Raw genomic sequence first — 18550 nt, 5'->3', positions numbered from 1 at the left:
TGGTTGGCAATTTGTAGCTTGGTGCATGGCAAAGCATGCTGGAATATCAAGTAAAATAAGAATTCCTTACTGATTGCCAATTTCTGTGATGGAATTTTCAGGGTACAGCTAGAGCTCCCATTCTGAAACTAGCCAGCTGAATGGGACAGTCATTGTCAATTAAAATTGTCATATGAGGGGCCTCCCTGGTGGTGCAAGGGATTAAGCACCATACTGAATCAATCCACAGCCATGGATAATCAGGGGCGGGGGGGAAAGATAATGCAGGAAACAGAAGAAACAGCAAAGCATAATATTTGGAGAGAAAGAAGAATATATAAACAGGAATATGCACTTTAAAAGAAAAATGGCAAACAATAAGAAATAATTCTTGGAAATGAAAAAAGGGATTTTTTAAAAATCTACAAAGTTGGAAGATAAAATTTGAGAATTTTCTTAGAAAATGGAATAAAAATACAAAAAATGGAAATTACGAGAACAGACGAGAAAGTCAAATGATAAACATGATGTTCAATATCTAGTGTGAAAGACAAGAAAATGGGGAGGGAACATTGAGAAAATCATAATTGACAATACTTCACAAAATAAAAGAAACCCGATGTGAAAGTTTGCTTCTTTAGCACACCAAACAGAAAAACACACACAAAGACAATGGCAAACTGTTAACTCTACTAAAGACAGGATCAAGAATCAGACTAACATAGAATTTCTTAAGAGAAATGTTGAAAATTTGATGATAATAGAAACATATCCTCATAATTCTAAAGGCAAATGGTTTTCATATTATAATCCTATTCTTAGTCAAATTAGTATTCAAGTGTGATAGAGGAGCCGTGAGAGGAGTCTTAAGAGTCATAATTTCATACATAAGAGGGCAAAGGTTGCTCATGTCATTGTTTCATACTTCCTAAGCACCATTATTATATTAATTGCATCATTAATGCATATAGATGCATGCATTAGTTATGGAATACCATGTAAAGAATTATCCCAAAATCTAGCACCTTAAAACAACAATCATTTATCAACCTCCACAGTTCTGAAAATAGTTAGGCATCTGGGATCGGTTTAGCTGGATGATTCTGGCTCATAGTGTCTGTAGAGGTCAAACTTTTCTCCTGGGTTGCAATGCTCCAAAGGGACTAGAAAATCTGTTTCTAAGTTCCATCATATGTCACTTGGTAGAAAGTTTTGTTCTTTGATATGTTGAAAATACATATATACACACACACACACAGAGACACATTTTATATATATAAATATATAATACACACACATATATAAATATATATGTATATATATATATACACACACACACACACATTTTTCAGATAGCTTGTCAGTATACTTTCCTCAAGAAAGTGGTGAGTGAGGAAAGGACAGAGAGAAAGAGAGGTCCGGGAAAGAGAGAATAACAAAAGAGAGACTACTTAAGATAGTAATCCAAATCTTTTGGAGCCTAACTCAACAGTGTTGCCTTGTTTGATATGCTGTGGGAGGAACCTGCAAAAGGGTTAGAATACCAGAAGTCAGGGATCCTTCAGGGCATTCTTGGAAGCTGCTTGCCACAGGTGCTTCATACTTAAAAATGACTATATTAAAAGAAAGATATGAGTTTCAGGAAACCAGAAACAAACCCCCAAGCTGGCAAGGCAATTTTAGGCTAAATACTATGCCAAAGTCTGCATAAGCAATGAATCTAGGCCAATGGCTTTCAACTGAGTATGACTTTATCCCCCTCTGCAGGACACACTGGCAGTATCTGAAGACATTTTTTATCTGTAAAGATGGGAGTTCTACTGGTATGTAGTGGATAGAAGTTAGGGATATTAAGATCTTAATATCCAGAACACTTCTTCCACTCCTGCTTCAAACAGCAAAGAATTTTCTGGTCCAGAATGTCAAATAGCATAGAAGTTGATAATACCTGGTTTAGAATGGCATAGCATTAGAGGATTTTTGGACAGAGGTACTTAGAGAAGAGATGTAAGCAATAGCAATGAACAAAGGGTGGTATTTACAATAGACAACATAGTCTGGGCACTAAAATTCAGTCGAACCAAAAGAAGTGGAGGATGAACTCATATGTGACTGTGCCCAGGAAAGACCATTTCTTATCTACCATGATGTGACAGTAAATTAGAAGATCTAAAACTGATAAATCAAGAAATAGCAGTGTTTAAAATAAAATTAAATTGAAGGAAACAAAGAAAAAAATAGAACTGAAAGTAGTTGCTGTGAAGAAATAGGGCTTGGGAGTAGGATTGAGTGAGGCAAGGGTTGCTTTCTCATGTTAAGTCTGTACAATATTTGGCTTTCAAAATGTGTTTTCACAAAAATGATCTAATGCCTGAAAAAAATCCATTGTTTGATTATAAAGAACCATACTTTTGTGACTAGGAAATTACTTCTCCCCACCAAGAAACAGAAATGCATGAAGGACACTGCTGAGGGCACATGAGATGATTATGTGCACACCTGTCCCATTTCCATGTTCTCTATTAGAGAACTGAGCTCTCATGTCGATCAGTAGAAGAATAAATGAATGGAATTATTTAATTGGAAACATTCAATATAGTAAACGATTCTAATTTCTTAACATTTAAACACTTTGTTTAAATGGTTTATCCTAAGACCACCAAGAAATGCTCTGTCTGTGAATCTGTTATGGTGGAAGCCTCACTTTTAAGATCTTGCTAGAGCATGTGAAGCTCTTGGCTCCTTGTCCTCAGCCTTCTGTGTGGATAGCTCATCTTCAGCCTGTCCTTTAAATGTTAGAGGAAAGACACAGGAAAGATACACTCATTGAGATAAATCAATGATTCCTAAGACAATAATGACATTGATAAGATGTCAATAATCACAATAATTAATGACAATATACTGATGAACCACTGATCTATGACTAGTTTGGGTAAATCTTTGTGACTTTTAGAGAATTATTCCAATTATTTGAGAGAGCGACTTCACATGGCTTTGATTTTTCAATTTCACTGTGTCCCAAGTTGACCTAAAGCTTAATCCTGCCTCCCTCTGTACACAAGCATGCACGCGCGCACACATACACACACACACAGAGTATTCTATCTTGTTTAGCTTGATTTTTCCCTTTCTCGATGAAACGTTCTGCATTCACCTAAATTCCCAAATCTGAAACACACCTTAGTGTTGTGTTGTCTCTTTCTCTTTCTCACCTCTCCAGAATCCATCAAATTTTATTGTATCTTAGCATTGCATTGTAGCATGTTTTTATACTTCCACTATGGTTATCTTTGCACTGCCCACCCTGATCTCAGTGTCAGATTATTTCAATATCCCAATATTTCTCCCAACCTCTAGACCTATGCCCCTTTAATTCATTTTCTATTCTGACCTGGATGATTTTTTAAAATTCAAACCTCTTTAAGTCACTCCTTTTCCTAGAGTTCCTCATTGCCTGCAGGTTAATTTCCAAACTCTCCTTGGAGTTCTTGCTTTCCTCTGAAGTTTTAATTATTATTCTCATACCCACTGACCCTCCTCCCAGTATGAATGATGCTCAGATTATTGAATGCATCATATTCTGTTTCATCTCTCTGTCAGCACATTTTGCTACCTTTGCTTGAAACATTCTCTCCTTAACTACCTTGATGCCTTCTTTGGTGGCAAATTTTATTTCTCTAAGTCTAAGTCTAATATCACTTCTGGGAAGCATCACTTACCCCTCCTAAATTCTATGTGAAGTGCTCTCACAATGGGTTTCTACAGAAACATATTATAGCAGTTGTTACAATCTCCTGAATGTGCTGCATCCAGGTCTGTAACACTATCCAGCACTAGTCATGACTGCTCAGGTGCCCAGTATCTCCACATGATGCATAGTCTGCTGCTGCAGGCAGTGTTTCCCAGTGAAATTGCTTAAGAACTTTTAATGATAACAGGACTATTTTTCAGCCAAAAGAACCTTTTTAGATGCATATTTTATTTTTTTAAGATTTATTTATTTATGCAAACAAGAGCTGGGGTACAGGCCAGAGATGCGGGGGGTAAGAGGATCCACCAGAGACAGAGCAGGGAACAGAACAGGCAGACTAAGTGAAATACACTGTTGAGGGGAGCAGCGGGCAAGACAGGAGAGGTCCGCTGCGCCATGTGGGTTGCTCCCAGGCTGGCCAGGGATCAAACTCGTGCTGCAGAGGCTGTGGATTGCTTCATAGGGCGGTGCTTAACCCTTTGTGCCACCAGGGAGGCCCGATGCATATTTTAATGGTTCATCTTTAAAGAGGTCACTGTCATGTCTTTGCATTGCACTAAACTGTGACTAACAATAAAGAAGAGTAAATTAAATTGGATAACAACTTTACAAGGAAGCATGAAGTTAAATGAGAAAATCTTTAAGTGGGAGATAATAAAAATGGATCACCTTGGCCTCTTATTTCTAATTCTCATAGATATTTTTCCTCTCAAAGTATGTCTGAGGAAAAATATCTAAACAAGAAACAATTTAAACAGATAAAACACTGCATTAAAAATGATCAAGGAAAAACATGACGCCAATTTTTCAGTTCCACAATGGTAATAGTTAGGTTTTAGTTGTTTGTGTTGCTCTCCTTAGGTGGAACTTCCGAAAGGACAAACAAGATTAAAGATGAAATGCCTGATGGCTCAAATGAAAGCACAACAATAAAAATCAAAGAAAGAGCATACATAAATCCCCTTTGAAGTCCTGATTTCCAGCTTGCCGTAGCAATAACTAAGTAAGCCTGGGTGTCCTGTAACATAGGCCACCTACATTTGTCGGGCTTTTCAATAAATTGGCAATGAAAGGCTAAATCCTTGCAAGGTGGGAAATAAATTAGCACACTGCCAAAGGTACTGGAGAAATAAGTACTGCTTTTGTAGCTGAAATATTTTTTGATAAAGTAATAATCCCCCATAATCTCTCTCCAGCTTTAAATAACAGTTGGTCTTTGTGCCGGCAGTTTAATTTTGTTGGCTGCCCTTGTCTTACAAATATATTTAGTGGAGTCTGGAATATCATTTTGTGCTGAAAGCTGAAGCCTTTGTCATACTGAAGCCAGGCAAAGGCAATACATCAAGGACAAAGTGAAAAGGAATAGAAAAGGACTATGGGAAACTTATTTCCCTAGAGCGGGTGAGCTTTCTCCTCATGTAGCAGGTGTATTGCATCAGTCATGTCTTCCTGTTAAGTGCCTGTGTTGTAATGATATTGACTTATATCTACATTGCACCCTGGTTGGCATTGCTCCAAAGTGCTTAAGATGCATCTATGGGAAATACATGCTGAAAATAGCATCGTGAAAATATACAACCTCAGTTTTCTTTTCCTCCTCTGAGATCGTTCCTTCCAGGAAATCGTCTTGAGTTGCCCAAACTTGTCTTCTTCCACTCCTTTTTTCATTTGTGTCTGACCAATGAACAAATAATTTTTTGAAGGTAAAGACTCACTGGAAATGTAAAATTATTAAACCAGAACTAATGTCTTACATGATCTGTGTTTGCCAAATTGGTTACTGTTGACACTGGATTATAGAAAAGGGACATTGAATTGTTTATCGGGTGTTTGTTTTTACTTTTAGCAACAAAAATGAGTAAAAATCACTATACTGGAAAGCTCGAGAAATGGTAACTTTGTGTTAGTTTCCCACTTCTGAGTTTCGTCTTTCCACAAACTTACTAGCTTGAAAAACCTCACATTTCTTATCTCACATCGCCTTGGGTCTTGTCCCAGCACAGCTCATCTGGGTGCTCTGCTTGGGGTCTCATGTTCTGCAGTCAAGGTGCCTGCTGGGATGTGGTCTCATTGGAATCTCCACTCGGGGCCTCCCCGGTGGCGCAGCGGTTCAGCGCTGGGCTGCGAAGCTGCCCGCAGCCTCTGCAGCGCCGGTTCGATCCCTGGCCGCTGGCGAGGGTCCCACATGGCACGACAGACCTCTTCTGCTGCCCGCTGCTCCCCTCAGCAGTGTATTTCATCGGTCTGCCTGTTCTGTTCCCCACTCTGTATCTGGTGAATTCTCTCACCCTCCTGCGCTTCTGACTGTACCCAGTGCTTGTATAAATAAATAATAAATAAATCTTAAAAAAAAAAAAAAAAGAATCTCCACTGGGGAACTATCTAACTTCTAAGCTTCTTTGGGCTGTTGGAAGAACTCAGTACCTGATGGTTTCAGGGCGAAGACCCTGTTTTCTTACAGCCCAGTAGCACTGGCTCTCACTCCTAATGGCCGCCTGAAGGCTCTTGCACCCTCGTACTGCCTGTAGGCTTCACAGGTTATGTTTTTAAGCCAGCAAGGGAGCACCAATGTCTGTATCAATGGATGAATCCTGAAATATAATATAGAGCAATATTCTATTATGCTTATAATATGCTTATATTATTCTTATATTATGCTTATATATAATTCTATTATGCTTAATATATGCTTATAATATAATGCAGCCTAATCAGGATTGACATCCCACCACCTTTGCCATCTTCTGCTTTTAAAAGCAAGTTGCTGGTCACACTTACACTCAACAGTTTGGTTTTATATAAAGTGTGATCATGTGGACCAACCTAAAGTCTGTCTACTACATTTCTAGTGTCTCTTGGTCATTCATAACTGGCCATTCAAAATAATAAGAATGAATGATTTATTTGTTGAAAAGAAAAAATTGATAAATTTCATAAACATTGTGGAAAGAAGCTAGGCATAAATAAGCACATTCTCTGTGCACCCATTCCTATGTACTTCACTGCCATGCAAATTTTGTCTGTGCTATTAGAAGTCACAATAATGGGTAGCATAGGGGACAGCAGCAGCCAAGGGGCTTAAGAGGGGCTCTGGGGTTCAGACAGCTTGTTTCCTGGACAAGACACATTCTACTGGTGTGGGGGGCTTCATAGCTATAATATGTACACTTTTTCTTTTTTCAATTAAATTATTGTTTTTTAAAGATTTATTTATTTATGTATACAAGAACTGGGATACAGGCCAGAGGTGCAGGGGATGAGAGGATTCACCAGAGACAGAGTGGGGGACAGAACAGGCAGACTGACTGAAATACACTGCTGAGGGGAGCAGGGGATGAGTCAGGAGAGATCTGTTGCTCCTTGTGGGTAGTTCCCTGGCAGGGATTGAACTCGTGCTGCAGTGGCTGCGAATAGCTTCATAGTGCTGCCCTTCATCCCTGGTGCCACCAGTGAGGCCCTATGTACACTTTTCTAAACCTAAAGATGGTTATACATTACACTTTAATAAAAAGAAAAACAACCACCCTGGGTAACCTTACTCCGTTTCTAGGGCACTTGAGTTTTCTAATACTCACTGAGGATGACCTTAATGAGTTTTAAGCCCCTTCTAACACAATGTAGTTAGAGTTGTATGAAACACTGAGGGGCCATAAAGCCCACTAGATAGTGCAAATTGCCCCAAATTTGTATTGTCTCCAACATAATTCTTACTGAAGGAGAACACCTTTTAGTCTATCTGTACTTATATTTACAAAGTATTGGCCTTATAAACTCATATTAATCTCAGAGAACTTTTGTTTTCTAATGGTCTCTTTGACTACTGAAAAAATCAACAATCCTTTGATTTGGTAATTTTTTAGGGCAGGCACTAGAGGCATGGCAAGTGTAGGGAGCAGGCAATGGGAGGAATCTAGCCTGGGGACAGGAAAATAGGAATTGTGTTATATATAATTAAATACAATAATAAAATGGAACAAAAATAGATCTGCTTTGTACTATCTCCATAGACCTGCCATTCTAGGTGATGTCAGTGGTCCAATGTTCTCACCCACCTCAACAGCTCCACTGTCTTCCTAACTTGGTGTGTTTCTACTTAGAATTATGTTAAATCCTGAGTAGCAGAAAGAGCTAAGACATGACTATCTTGGAAAATGTGACAAAGAAGCTGAAGGAATGGATGTACACCCAACTATATCTAATATTATTCCAAGATCCCTTTCAATGAAAAGTATGGATTTTCAAACAGGAAAGGACACTTAATATGTTGCAGCCTCCTTGCCTTTTGATTTCATCTTTTAAACCTCCCTAAAAAACTGCTACCTCTGGAACTATTAAGGAACTGATTCCAAGAGATCTTTGACTAAATTAAAATTGGCATGGAGCTCATGAAATCAGTCTTCTGGATAATCCCTCTACCTGTAACTTCAGAAGAGATTCTGAGCCCATGCCCTGCTGATCATCTCTGTGTTCCAGTTCATCCATGTTCCACCATCTTTTGCCCACTCAGCAGACATGCCCTCCTAACATGTTTCTCTCCCTCTGCTCTTACCCAACGACAGTCCATTTACCCAGGGGAACCAAATCACCTACTACTTCTGCTAAAACTGTGAAATGATTTTTTTTTTTTTTTTGGTCACTCAGAAGGAAATTTAAGTTTCTTCCTGCCTGCAGCAGGCCATACACATCCAACTCAATTCCATCATTAGCCTTTCCTACCATCTCTCATAGAATTGATTCACCTTCCTTGTCACCATTCCTAGAATATGCATGCAGCCTGTGACTTTCTACTCTCCTTCTCTCTCACTGCAACCCTCTTTTTTTTAATTTTATATATTTTTGCATCAATTTTCATTTTTGCACAACATCTGCATTTTCATCTTTGTTATAATCCCCTTTTACCAGATGACACATGACTCAGTTTCATTATGGTCCTTTGTCTGAGAGTCATCCCTGACCACGAACTGTCTGACATGGACCCCAAGGGGCCATAATGTCTCCAAGTCTCCAAGTCTCCATAATGTCTCCAAGTGTGAGCCTTCTCTCTGCCTTCAATGCTGCTTGATTTTTCTCCACCAACTATACCTGACATTATATTCTACATTTATTTTCTGTTGTCTGTTGTCAAAACTACAATGTAAATTCTGAGGACCCATAATTTGTATATTGTATCTCCAAATCTGGGATGGATTTCAGCACATTATAGATGTTCACTAAATTATTAACTGATTAGGTGCTTGAAAGTTTAATGCAAATCTTGGCATTGTGGGAAATTTTAACACATCAATTAAGCAAATAATTATATTCATACTACTGTGTATATATGGAACACAAATCATCTAAAGAACCAATGTCTCCATCTTTGCTTGAATTGTTCATGGGAAGGCATTATGAATTAACAACCTCTTTCCAGCCGTATGAATTATCATCATTTTTGAAAAGTATTTCTTCATCCAGAAGTTATTTTTTATTAAAAAAAACATACAGACAATGAAATGAAAAAATCAACATTTCGAACAATTTCTAGGGAAATTTTGAGTCATTTCACTCCAAAACTGTGATGTTTAAATAGAAAATGCAGATGTTATGTTTACTCACTTCTAGAGCATTTGTTGAAAGGCATGGTTTGTATGGGAAAGTTTTTGTGGGATATTCTGTTAGATGGTGCAAGTTTTTATTGTTGAGTGAAATCTTAAACCAAAATAATCTAAATTTCTGGCATAAAAAATGAAGTAGGTGAATCTTTGATGAAAACTAAAGGAAGATGATGTTTGGTGATAAATTTATCTTCTGAGACCCAACTGCACCTATGTGTGCACAATATTGTGCTGAAATGTGTGGATTTGAAGATAAATAAAGCACTATCCCTGTTCTTCAGGAACTCATGGTCTTCCAAAATGAAAGTAACTCAGAAAAAGAAAATGCAGTATATTATTATAAATGTTATGATTAGTGTAACCCACAATTTGTCATCACTTTAGGGCAATTTTCAATCATAAAAAGAGTATTTAATTATAATTTCACCCTTATAACTATTGCAATATGAGAATCTTCCTGGTATATAAGTTACATGGTCTCCCTAGCTGCAGTCAACGTGTGCAGATATGGCATAGGCTTAGAGTCAATGTTTTCTTAGGGTATGATTCTTGGAAAACTACCTGAGGTGCCAGATCACATATTAAAGAACTGGTATGTTTCAGTGTTATATTGCTTATTAGAGGCCACTCATTTTATCCTTTATGGTGTTGGGATCATCTTCTAAAGCTGACCCACTCGTAAATGCTGGGTTTCCCTGACTCACCAGCAGTCCACTCCCTGTCAACCCCCTTCCCACCATCACAAACTCCACCTTGACAAAGACCTTCACCACACAGAGATCATGGCCTAGAGATTCAGTCAGTGAGAGTGACAGAATCATGTTTACAAGCATCTGGGATTTAACCCTGGCTTTATTGCAAAGGAGCCATGTACTTGTCACAGCTCAGTGAATTTCTCCATCTCAAGAAGGAAAACATCAGTGTCCATGCTCGTGTTGTTCTTTGGTGCCCCCAACAGACTGAAGAGTGGTATATTAGGCAGAAACAGGCTTAGGGATGAATCACAGATCTGACACTTCTAGCTGTGTGGCCTTGGCTAAGTCCCTAAACACATCTATGGAGAACCATCGGCTCTCCATTCGGCATCTCAGTGGAAAAACGCAGAGGCAAGTGTGCAAACCGATGGCAATGGTATGTGAAGTACTGAACAGAATGTCCACTGCAAAGTAAGTCCTTGGTGTTCAGTGGTGAGCCAATGTTCTTGTTAGTGATGGCGTTGCTGACAGTACCATGGAGCTGCTGAGAAGTGACAGTCTATGTCGTTTTGGACAAGTGACCGTCCCCTTTCCCAGAGCCATCTGGGAGGCAACGTTCTTTTTTTTTTCCTGTCCTTTAGTGTTATTTTCAATTTTCTGGCTAAAACACCAGAAACAGTTTGCTGCTCGTTCCCCTGCCGCATTCCCAAACAGGAAGTAGCTTGCTTGCTGGCAGGTGCTGGCTGCTTGACTGAAAGGAATAAACAAAATGCTGTGATGACACAGCTAAGATGCTCTATCCATTGTGTACCATGGAAGGGGGCTCATTAGTTAGAAGCTCACTCGGAACAGTGCCCAAGGCAGAGCAGGCAGGAGAAACATCACTCAACATCGGCACCTGGCAAATGCTGGCATGAGAAAACGTGTGTCTGGCAATTATTTAAAATAACGTCTTGTCCAGGGATAGTGACTCCTGTTGATTCGTCCAGACTGCCCCGAGAACTATTAGGAAGACACTTGGCCCTGGCTAGAAGAGGGTAGGATGTGGTGTCTGCCTGGGATGGGAGGGTCAAGCGCTTCTGGGTACATTTGTCTTTGTGGCTGAATTGATTGCCTCATGCATCTTATAGATGAAGCAAAGATTTGTTTTAATTCGGGCCTCCCTGGTGGCGCAAGGGGTTAAGCCACCACACTATGAAGCAATCCGCAGCCTCTGCAGCACGAGTTCAATCTCTGGCCAGCCAGGGAGCTACCCACATGGTGCAACAGACCTCTCCTGTCTCGCCTGCTGCTCCCCTCCAATATGTTGTGTGTGAGATTTTTTTGTGGACAGGACCCTTAGCTTTTATTAGAACTTTAAAAATTGACTTTGTAAGAAGGCTCAGGAGTTTTTCTAAATCACATTGGCTTTTTTAAAAAAAGAGAATGAATTTAGGGATTTAAATATCTATTTTGGGTTTCTTGTATTTTAGTATACTTTGCTATTTTCATATAACCAAAACATCTCTATATAATGTTAGTATTTTTAAAAATGATATTTTAAAATTCTGAATCATTTGGATTTTGCGGCCTTACTCAGAGAGTTTATGACTGAGTGAAAAATTAAAAATTGAAAGAGGACCTTACTTTAAGCAACTTTGTGACCGTATTTTACCCTGTTGGAAATCTTTTTGGATAATTTAATCTTTTATAATTTATTTCTTTGGTTTCTAGACAAGTTGAATGTCTTAATCTAGTTGCACCAACTTTACTCAGGCTGTTTGGAGCTCATTGATGTTTACATTTGTTGTTGGAGTTGGCTTAGAATTGGGAGGGAGCGTGCTAAAGAAACTAATAATTGGGGGTTCTCCCCTGGTGGTGCAGCGGGTTGAGCGCAGCACTGTGAAGCTGTCCGCAGCCTCTGCAGTGCTGGTTTGATCCCGGCCGGCCGGCGAGAATCCCACATGACGCTGTAGACCTCTCCTGTCTCGCCTGCTGCTCCCCTCAGCAGTTTATTTTGGTCAGTCTGCCTGTTCTGCTCCCCACTCTGTCTCTGGTGAGTCCTCTCACCCCCTGCACCTCTGGCCTATACCCCAGCTCTTGTATAAATAAAATGAATCTTTAATAATAAAAAAAAGGAACTAAGAAGTGTATATGACAGGTGCCAAAGGGAGAAGATGGGGAGATTAACTGTGAGCGGGTTTCTGGGCCTAATCCCTGATCCTCAGGCCCTGCCTGCTTTCTTCTAGAACATTGCTCAGGTTTCCTTCTTCTCAATTCCCCTGTTTTGCTCCAGGACCAGATGTGTTCTCTCTTCACGGGGGTATTCAAATTGGGATCACTGGACCACCAGCAGCCTTAGCACTGGGAATTCTTTAGGAATGAGAATTCTAATACCCTCCACCCCTGAGACATACATTAAAATCTTTGGGGTGATACCAGCAACCTGCTTCCACAAGATTCTAGGTGATTCTGATGGCCCATTTTAACTAGATTATATTTCCAAGTCATCCCTGAGATAAAACTCACCTGAGCAGCTAGTTAAAGGTCTTTCCTTCAAGTCTCTACCAGAAGACTCTAATTAAGTAGGAAAGGGCGAGGTCCCAGAAATGTGGATTGTTAATGAGTGATGAGGGAGATTCTTATTAGGAGATGTGGGGACCACCAGGCAGCTTGCCTACCGGCTCCCTTGGCACACTGTGTGCTCCCTGTGTGCCATGGGGCTTTCCTCACTGTGGGCCCTCACCCCTCACAGTATCCAGGCCTGAGGTGGTTGCACTGGACTATCCAGTCAGTGCACCAAGTGTCTCCACAGATAGCATGAGAAAGTCAAGTGACCTCAAAACATGACACTATAGTCCCCCAAGATAACCTGCCATGACAGAGGCCCTCTTCTGCCATCATGTTCCTTGGAAAAACTCAACCACCAGAGCCTCCCCAGACCTTTCATAAGTGAGCAGTATTTGAGGACAAAGGGAGGATGATAGAGACACTGTAGGCCACTTATATCCTTATTTGATTTTTAAATAAAACACCATTATTTCCATATTTGTTTGGTACAGTAGATTTTGTTTCGTTATTGTGATTATCAACTAAATGTGATAAATCCTTTTGTAAGTAGTTTTATGTCAAGATAATAAACACTAATGCTTATTGTGTGCGATAATAGAGTAATCCATAAGGCAGCTGAGTCCTCTGTGTGTGATCTGTAGTTTCTCTCCTGCCTTCCTTGTTGTCAATGCTCACAGACTACAGATGTTGTTATACAAGGAGCTCTTTAATTTACTGTCTTCATTGCTGTCACTGAGCAGCATGATGTACCCCTTGTGTTAGGAATAGGCATGAAGCTGAAGGAAACACTTTCCAGTTCAGCCCCAACTTGCTATTCCTCTGAGTTGGTCACTGGCTGGGTGAAGAGCCTTTGTTGATAGAATGTGGTAGTTTGAAAACCGATATATGGAATCTTGAGCCATCACAGTCATGAGTGGCAAGAGCTATTTAATCTCTCTGAGACTACTTCCATGGACATTTAGTGCATCAATGACATCTATTCTCTTTAAGCAACAACAGAAAAAGTTTGTAATGACTAAGGAAGGGCATGTAGAATACCTATCATAACTACCCAGTAGGAGTTTTCAGAATGAACACATTTCAAAATATTCATGAAACATTCAATGTCTTCTCAGATACTAGCTTAACAAATGTTTATTAAAGCCCTCCTATGGGTCTTGCACACCAGCCCAGGAGATGGTTATATAACATTTATATAACACCTTCTACTTGCCAGACACTTGCAAATATTAACCCTGTGGAGTAAATACTGAGAGTATCAACACTCATCACAGCTAATGAAACCCAGGCAGGGTGGGCTCAAATGAACTGCTGATGAAGTGGCAGATCCAAGATTTGCACCAGATATTGCACTCAAAATTTTGTATTCTTGACCTCTAATGGCCCAGACTTTAGCTTTGAGTGGTTCTCAGTCTGAAGCCTGAAGTCTAGTGTTTTTCAACAAGGCCCGTGCCCCCCTCACACAATCACAAATGATGTTTCCTTCAAAAACAAATTTTTAGACAATTGACTCTGTTGTTTCATCTCACCAGCTGTACTTTCTCTGAGGAGTGAATTCACTGAGCACAAATCCCCAGGGAGACACAGCTACTTAAGGCACAGGCTTCCTAGACAGCTGTTTCACGCAGAGAGAGGTAGTTCATGTTTAAATATCCAGACCATAAAGGGGAGGTGTTGCAGCAGAAGGCCTCAGCAAGCTGTCAGGAGATATTTCTTATTGAATGGCACAGAAAGCAGGACTGATGCAGTGCAATCTGTAAGTACAGGACAACAGGCTCCCCTAAATCATGTCAAGGAAGCTTTGGGCCAACCCTAACCATGGATTCAAATGTGCCATGGCATGGAAGGGGCCACTTATACATCCAGCAGCTGTCTTCTTCAATCTTCCTCTAGAAGATTTGTTTTCAAGATATCTTCAAAGTGACTCAAAACTAATATTTCCTCTGAAGGCTCATTGTGAGGATTAAATGAGCTACCTTAGATAAAGCATTTAATATAGTGCCTAGAAGAGAGAGAATCACTGGTAACTTTTATCTGTCTATTTCTCTATCTCCTTATCTCTCTATATATATGTATGTATGCATGTATGTATCTATCTTCTATCTATCCATCTGTCTACTTAAAAACAAATATGGTATGACTGTCGAGGCTGTTTATGAAGTTTTTTTTAAAATTATTTATTTATTTATGGATACAAGACCTGGGGTACAGACCAGAGGTGTGTGGGTGTGTGTGGGGGGGGAGTAAGAGTATTCACCAGAGACAGAGTGGGGAACAGAACAGTCAGACTGACGAAATACACTGCTGAGGGGAACAGCGGGCGAGTCAGGAGAGGTTTTACAATGCAGATTTTACAATGCTGCTCCCTAGCCAGGAATCGAACTGCTGCAGTGGCTGTGGATAGCTTCATAGGTTGCATCTTAACCCTTACGCCACCAGGGAGGCCCATGGAGTTATTCTGATTAATAACATGTTGTGTAATCTCTCCATATTGATATCAACTACAGATAATTGTATTAGCTATACATTTTGTTCATATTTTCCTGACTATTGAATATTTAAGTTGATTGCTGCTTTTCTTTTTTTTTTTTTTTTCACATAATGCTGAATTACTTAGTGCTGAATCTTTGGGGCCTCAATTATTGCCTTGGGTAAATAGCTGGTTAATAGCCTTACATATATATTGCCTGGTTGCCAGGATTGTTTAAGGAGATGGGGAAGATGCAGCAGGTCACCCCTGGTTAAGCAGCCAGAGCAAGGTTCTAATGAATTCTGAGTCATAAAACTGAACCTTGGTGTGGCATTTAGCAGTTCTCTGTCCCCAGTGTGTGATGCTAGGTGTCCAACTTCTGGGTAATTAATACTTATTGTATATTGTGTGCTGTGCCAGGCTGAGCACATGCTTTTTTTTTTTTTTTCTTTTTTTCAAAATCAACCAAAATAGCTGAGATTGATGTTAATATTTTTATTTTGCTAGAGGGAACAGAAAAGTTAGGTGACTTGTCAAAACTCACACAGCAAAGAATGACCACCTAACTCTTTCTATTCTGACTGACCTAGCACAGCTGTACTAAGGATCTGCATCCATTGCAACAGATCACACATACTGTCATTAGAAGGGAAGGGAAAAGTAGACTTTTCTTTTTATATAATTTATATTTTTACCTGGAACAAGATTATCTTTTCAAATAAAAATACATTCTTTATTCTGAAAAAAAAAAAAAGAAGAACAAGAATATGATGGCCAATGGCCAACATATTGCCTCTTCCACTCTCCAAAGAGGAAGAAAGTAGAGTTGGAAGTGAGTCTGGTAAACCATGTAGGAAACTTCAACTTTATTCTCTGGTGAGCCAGAGAAGGATTTAAAGATATGGAGGGTAGAAAGGAGAACAAAGAGACATTGAGGAAAATAGAAAATGTTCTAAGGGATGACTACAGGGAAAATAGGTGGATAGATGCAGATTTGAGAAAATGATTCACCTTTGAATTCTCACATGACTTTGGAATCATTGGGTGCTTAATACATTGCTTTGTAAATCTCAGGGCACCACACAAATACAAACTCCACACAAACAAAATTGTATGTTATTTGTAGCATTTGTCAGGAGTTAATATGTCACCAAAATCATAAAGTCACTAAAAAATTAAAGTGCCCTCTAAGATGTGAGCAACTCTGTCCTTCTAGGTACACATTGCATTTCTATATCCAGTGCCCATTTGAGAGACTGTTTCTAGAGGGAAGAACTGGAACAGTGATTGATTTTCTGTTTTGGTTTGTGTTCTTCATGAGAAAATTCTTAGCACATTTAGTGGTAATGATCATCAGTGCTCCTTCTGGCAGGTCCTCAGGCGAGGATGTGGAGTCATTTCCTGTGGAGGAGGAGACTGTGGTCTCCTGGGATGAGAGATGATTGAATTGTGCTATGACCGTGACAGCTTCCATTCCTGTTCTTCAGCCTTCTCCAGATGAATTCTCCCTCCTTCCGGGGGAATCTGCCTTGGGTTGCTTTCAAATTGTTTAACTATCTTTCGTGTGTCAATGTCTAAAAACATTTTTACTCTGAGAGACCATAATCTCCACTGAAGAGTTATTAATTATACACGTTCCTGTGTTTGTGTTCCAGCTATCCCCAGGGAGCTCAAAGCACTTTGCAAATATGAATTGCAAACAATAAATAATGCCTTTGATGTCTAAGACACCGATCTCTGAGGATTTAAGTTGATGCCTCTTGAGGCATTCTAAAGAGAGGAAACCCTCACAACTCAAAGGCAAGAGTGAACCCCCTCATCTTCTGTAAGAGAGACCCAGGGAATATTAATTAGCAGGGCCTATGGTGCCAAAGTAGAACCTGAATATGTGATGAATTATGTCGTAGCTGTGTCTAAAATGCCAGATTGGTGACACTAAATGGCTTTTAATAGGAAAACCATGGTTTTATACCAATTTGGGGCCATCAGGAATTTCCATTAATCAATAATAAAGATGTGGGGAGATTGAAGAGGTAAAGCATGGGCAAGATTTTACAATACTGACTTAATCATGGACTTTGAAGTAACTTAATAATTAAACCTCATCTTGGGCTACAATAACACATTTCTTTTCCTGGGAAGGGTGTTATCCAGATAGGATATCCAGGGAGGAATATGAGCTGTGGGAGGAAGGTGAACATTCTAAAGGACTATAACACAGTTCAGGAAAGCTTGGATAAGAGAAAAGATCATTTTAGTGGGAAATGTATTTGTTTCACACCTTGTAATTTTAGTCCTTTACCCAGTGAAAGTGATGGAAGAATCATTTAGGTCATTTCTTTCTTTATTTTGCACAGAATTCAACTAAAATTGAATTAGTACCTAACATAGGATATTTTAGGTACTGCTTTGTGTATGAAACAGCAAATGAATAAGAACCACTGCTTTATTTCTATGTAAACCTGCTTCTCTCAAGAAATCATCCATTCCAAATTTTCTGTTCCACCAGGCAGAAATTTGAACTTGAGATGAGGATTAGGTTTTTCAAAATTCTTCTAGGCTGCTGCCTACCTAGCAAATTGTACACATTCAATTGATATCAATTGGTAATGAGACCAACTCTCCAGGCGACTGTTTCAATGTTCAGCACCACACTTGCTTCTTTCCAATTCCCTGTTGCGTAAATGGAGCTCTTAAATATGGTGCTGCATTAATAGGGTTTTTTGCAGCATCATTTTAGCAATAACAAAAATGATGATCCAGAGAATCAAGTCCAAGCCAAAAAGTGATAGTAATGATAATATATGATGATGATGATGATGATGATGAATTCTTTATTCTGTTTCTTCATGGAATTCCTGCAAATGCAGCTTCAGAGTAATTAAATAATAATCAGAATAATCCTTATAATACTATGTAAATGCTGACATACGTGAATGCTATGTGCCAAATACTCTTGAAACACATAATATAGCTTCAGTCCTTATAATTTCATGAAGCATGTGCTATGATTATAGCCATTTGCACAGAAGAGAGGTGAGGCACCAGTAGCCCATTTGATTTTAATTGCAGGAGAGAATCATTCCTAGTCAAAGCAAGAGTCGTGACTGTACACAAAACCCATAAATATGAATTGTTTTAAATATAATAAAGACTGGCAATACAGTTGCTCATTCAATGGCAGATATGTCAGATTCCTTTGAGGAGTACTGAAGAGACAGATGAATGAATTAGATAGGGTCTCTGTTCCCCTGGATCTCACATTCCTTTAGAAACATCATGCATTAATAAATAACCACTCTGGTGGAAATATAATTACAAACTGTGAAATGTTTCATGTGAACAAAACACAGGGTACTATGAAAGCTCATATCAAAATTGGGGGGCATGGGGATGTATGGATCTCCCCAAGGGAGAGACATTTGTGCTGAGATATGAAGGGTGGGCATAAATGACTGAGTTGGGTAGGGTTGAACGCAGTAGAAGGGATGGCTGTGTACAAAAGTTC

At 39.4% G+C, this 18550-nt stretch overlaps 1 protein-coding gene across 3 annotated transcripts in view; it reads left to right on the top strand.

Moving 5' to 3' along the window:
• CNTNAP5 (contactin associated protein family member 5) overlaps window positions 1–18550 on the top strand; it is an 831834-nt gene that overhangs the window by 737179 nt on the left and 76105 nt on the right. The window lies entirely within an intron of this gene.

Source organism: Talpa occidentalis, unplaced genomic scaffold (assembly GCF_014898055.3).
Source record: "Talpa occidentalis isolate TD23 unplaced genomic scaffold, MPIMG_talOcc4v2.1 talOcc4.3, whole genome shotgun sequence".
NCBI lineage: Eukaryota > Metazoa > Chordata > Mammalia > Eulipotyphla > Talpidae > Talpa > Talpa occidentalis.
Note: the sequence above shows the minus strand (reverse complement) of the source record. Positions and strands in the feature narration are given on the sequence as shown.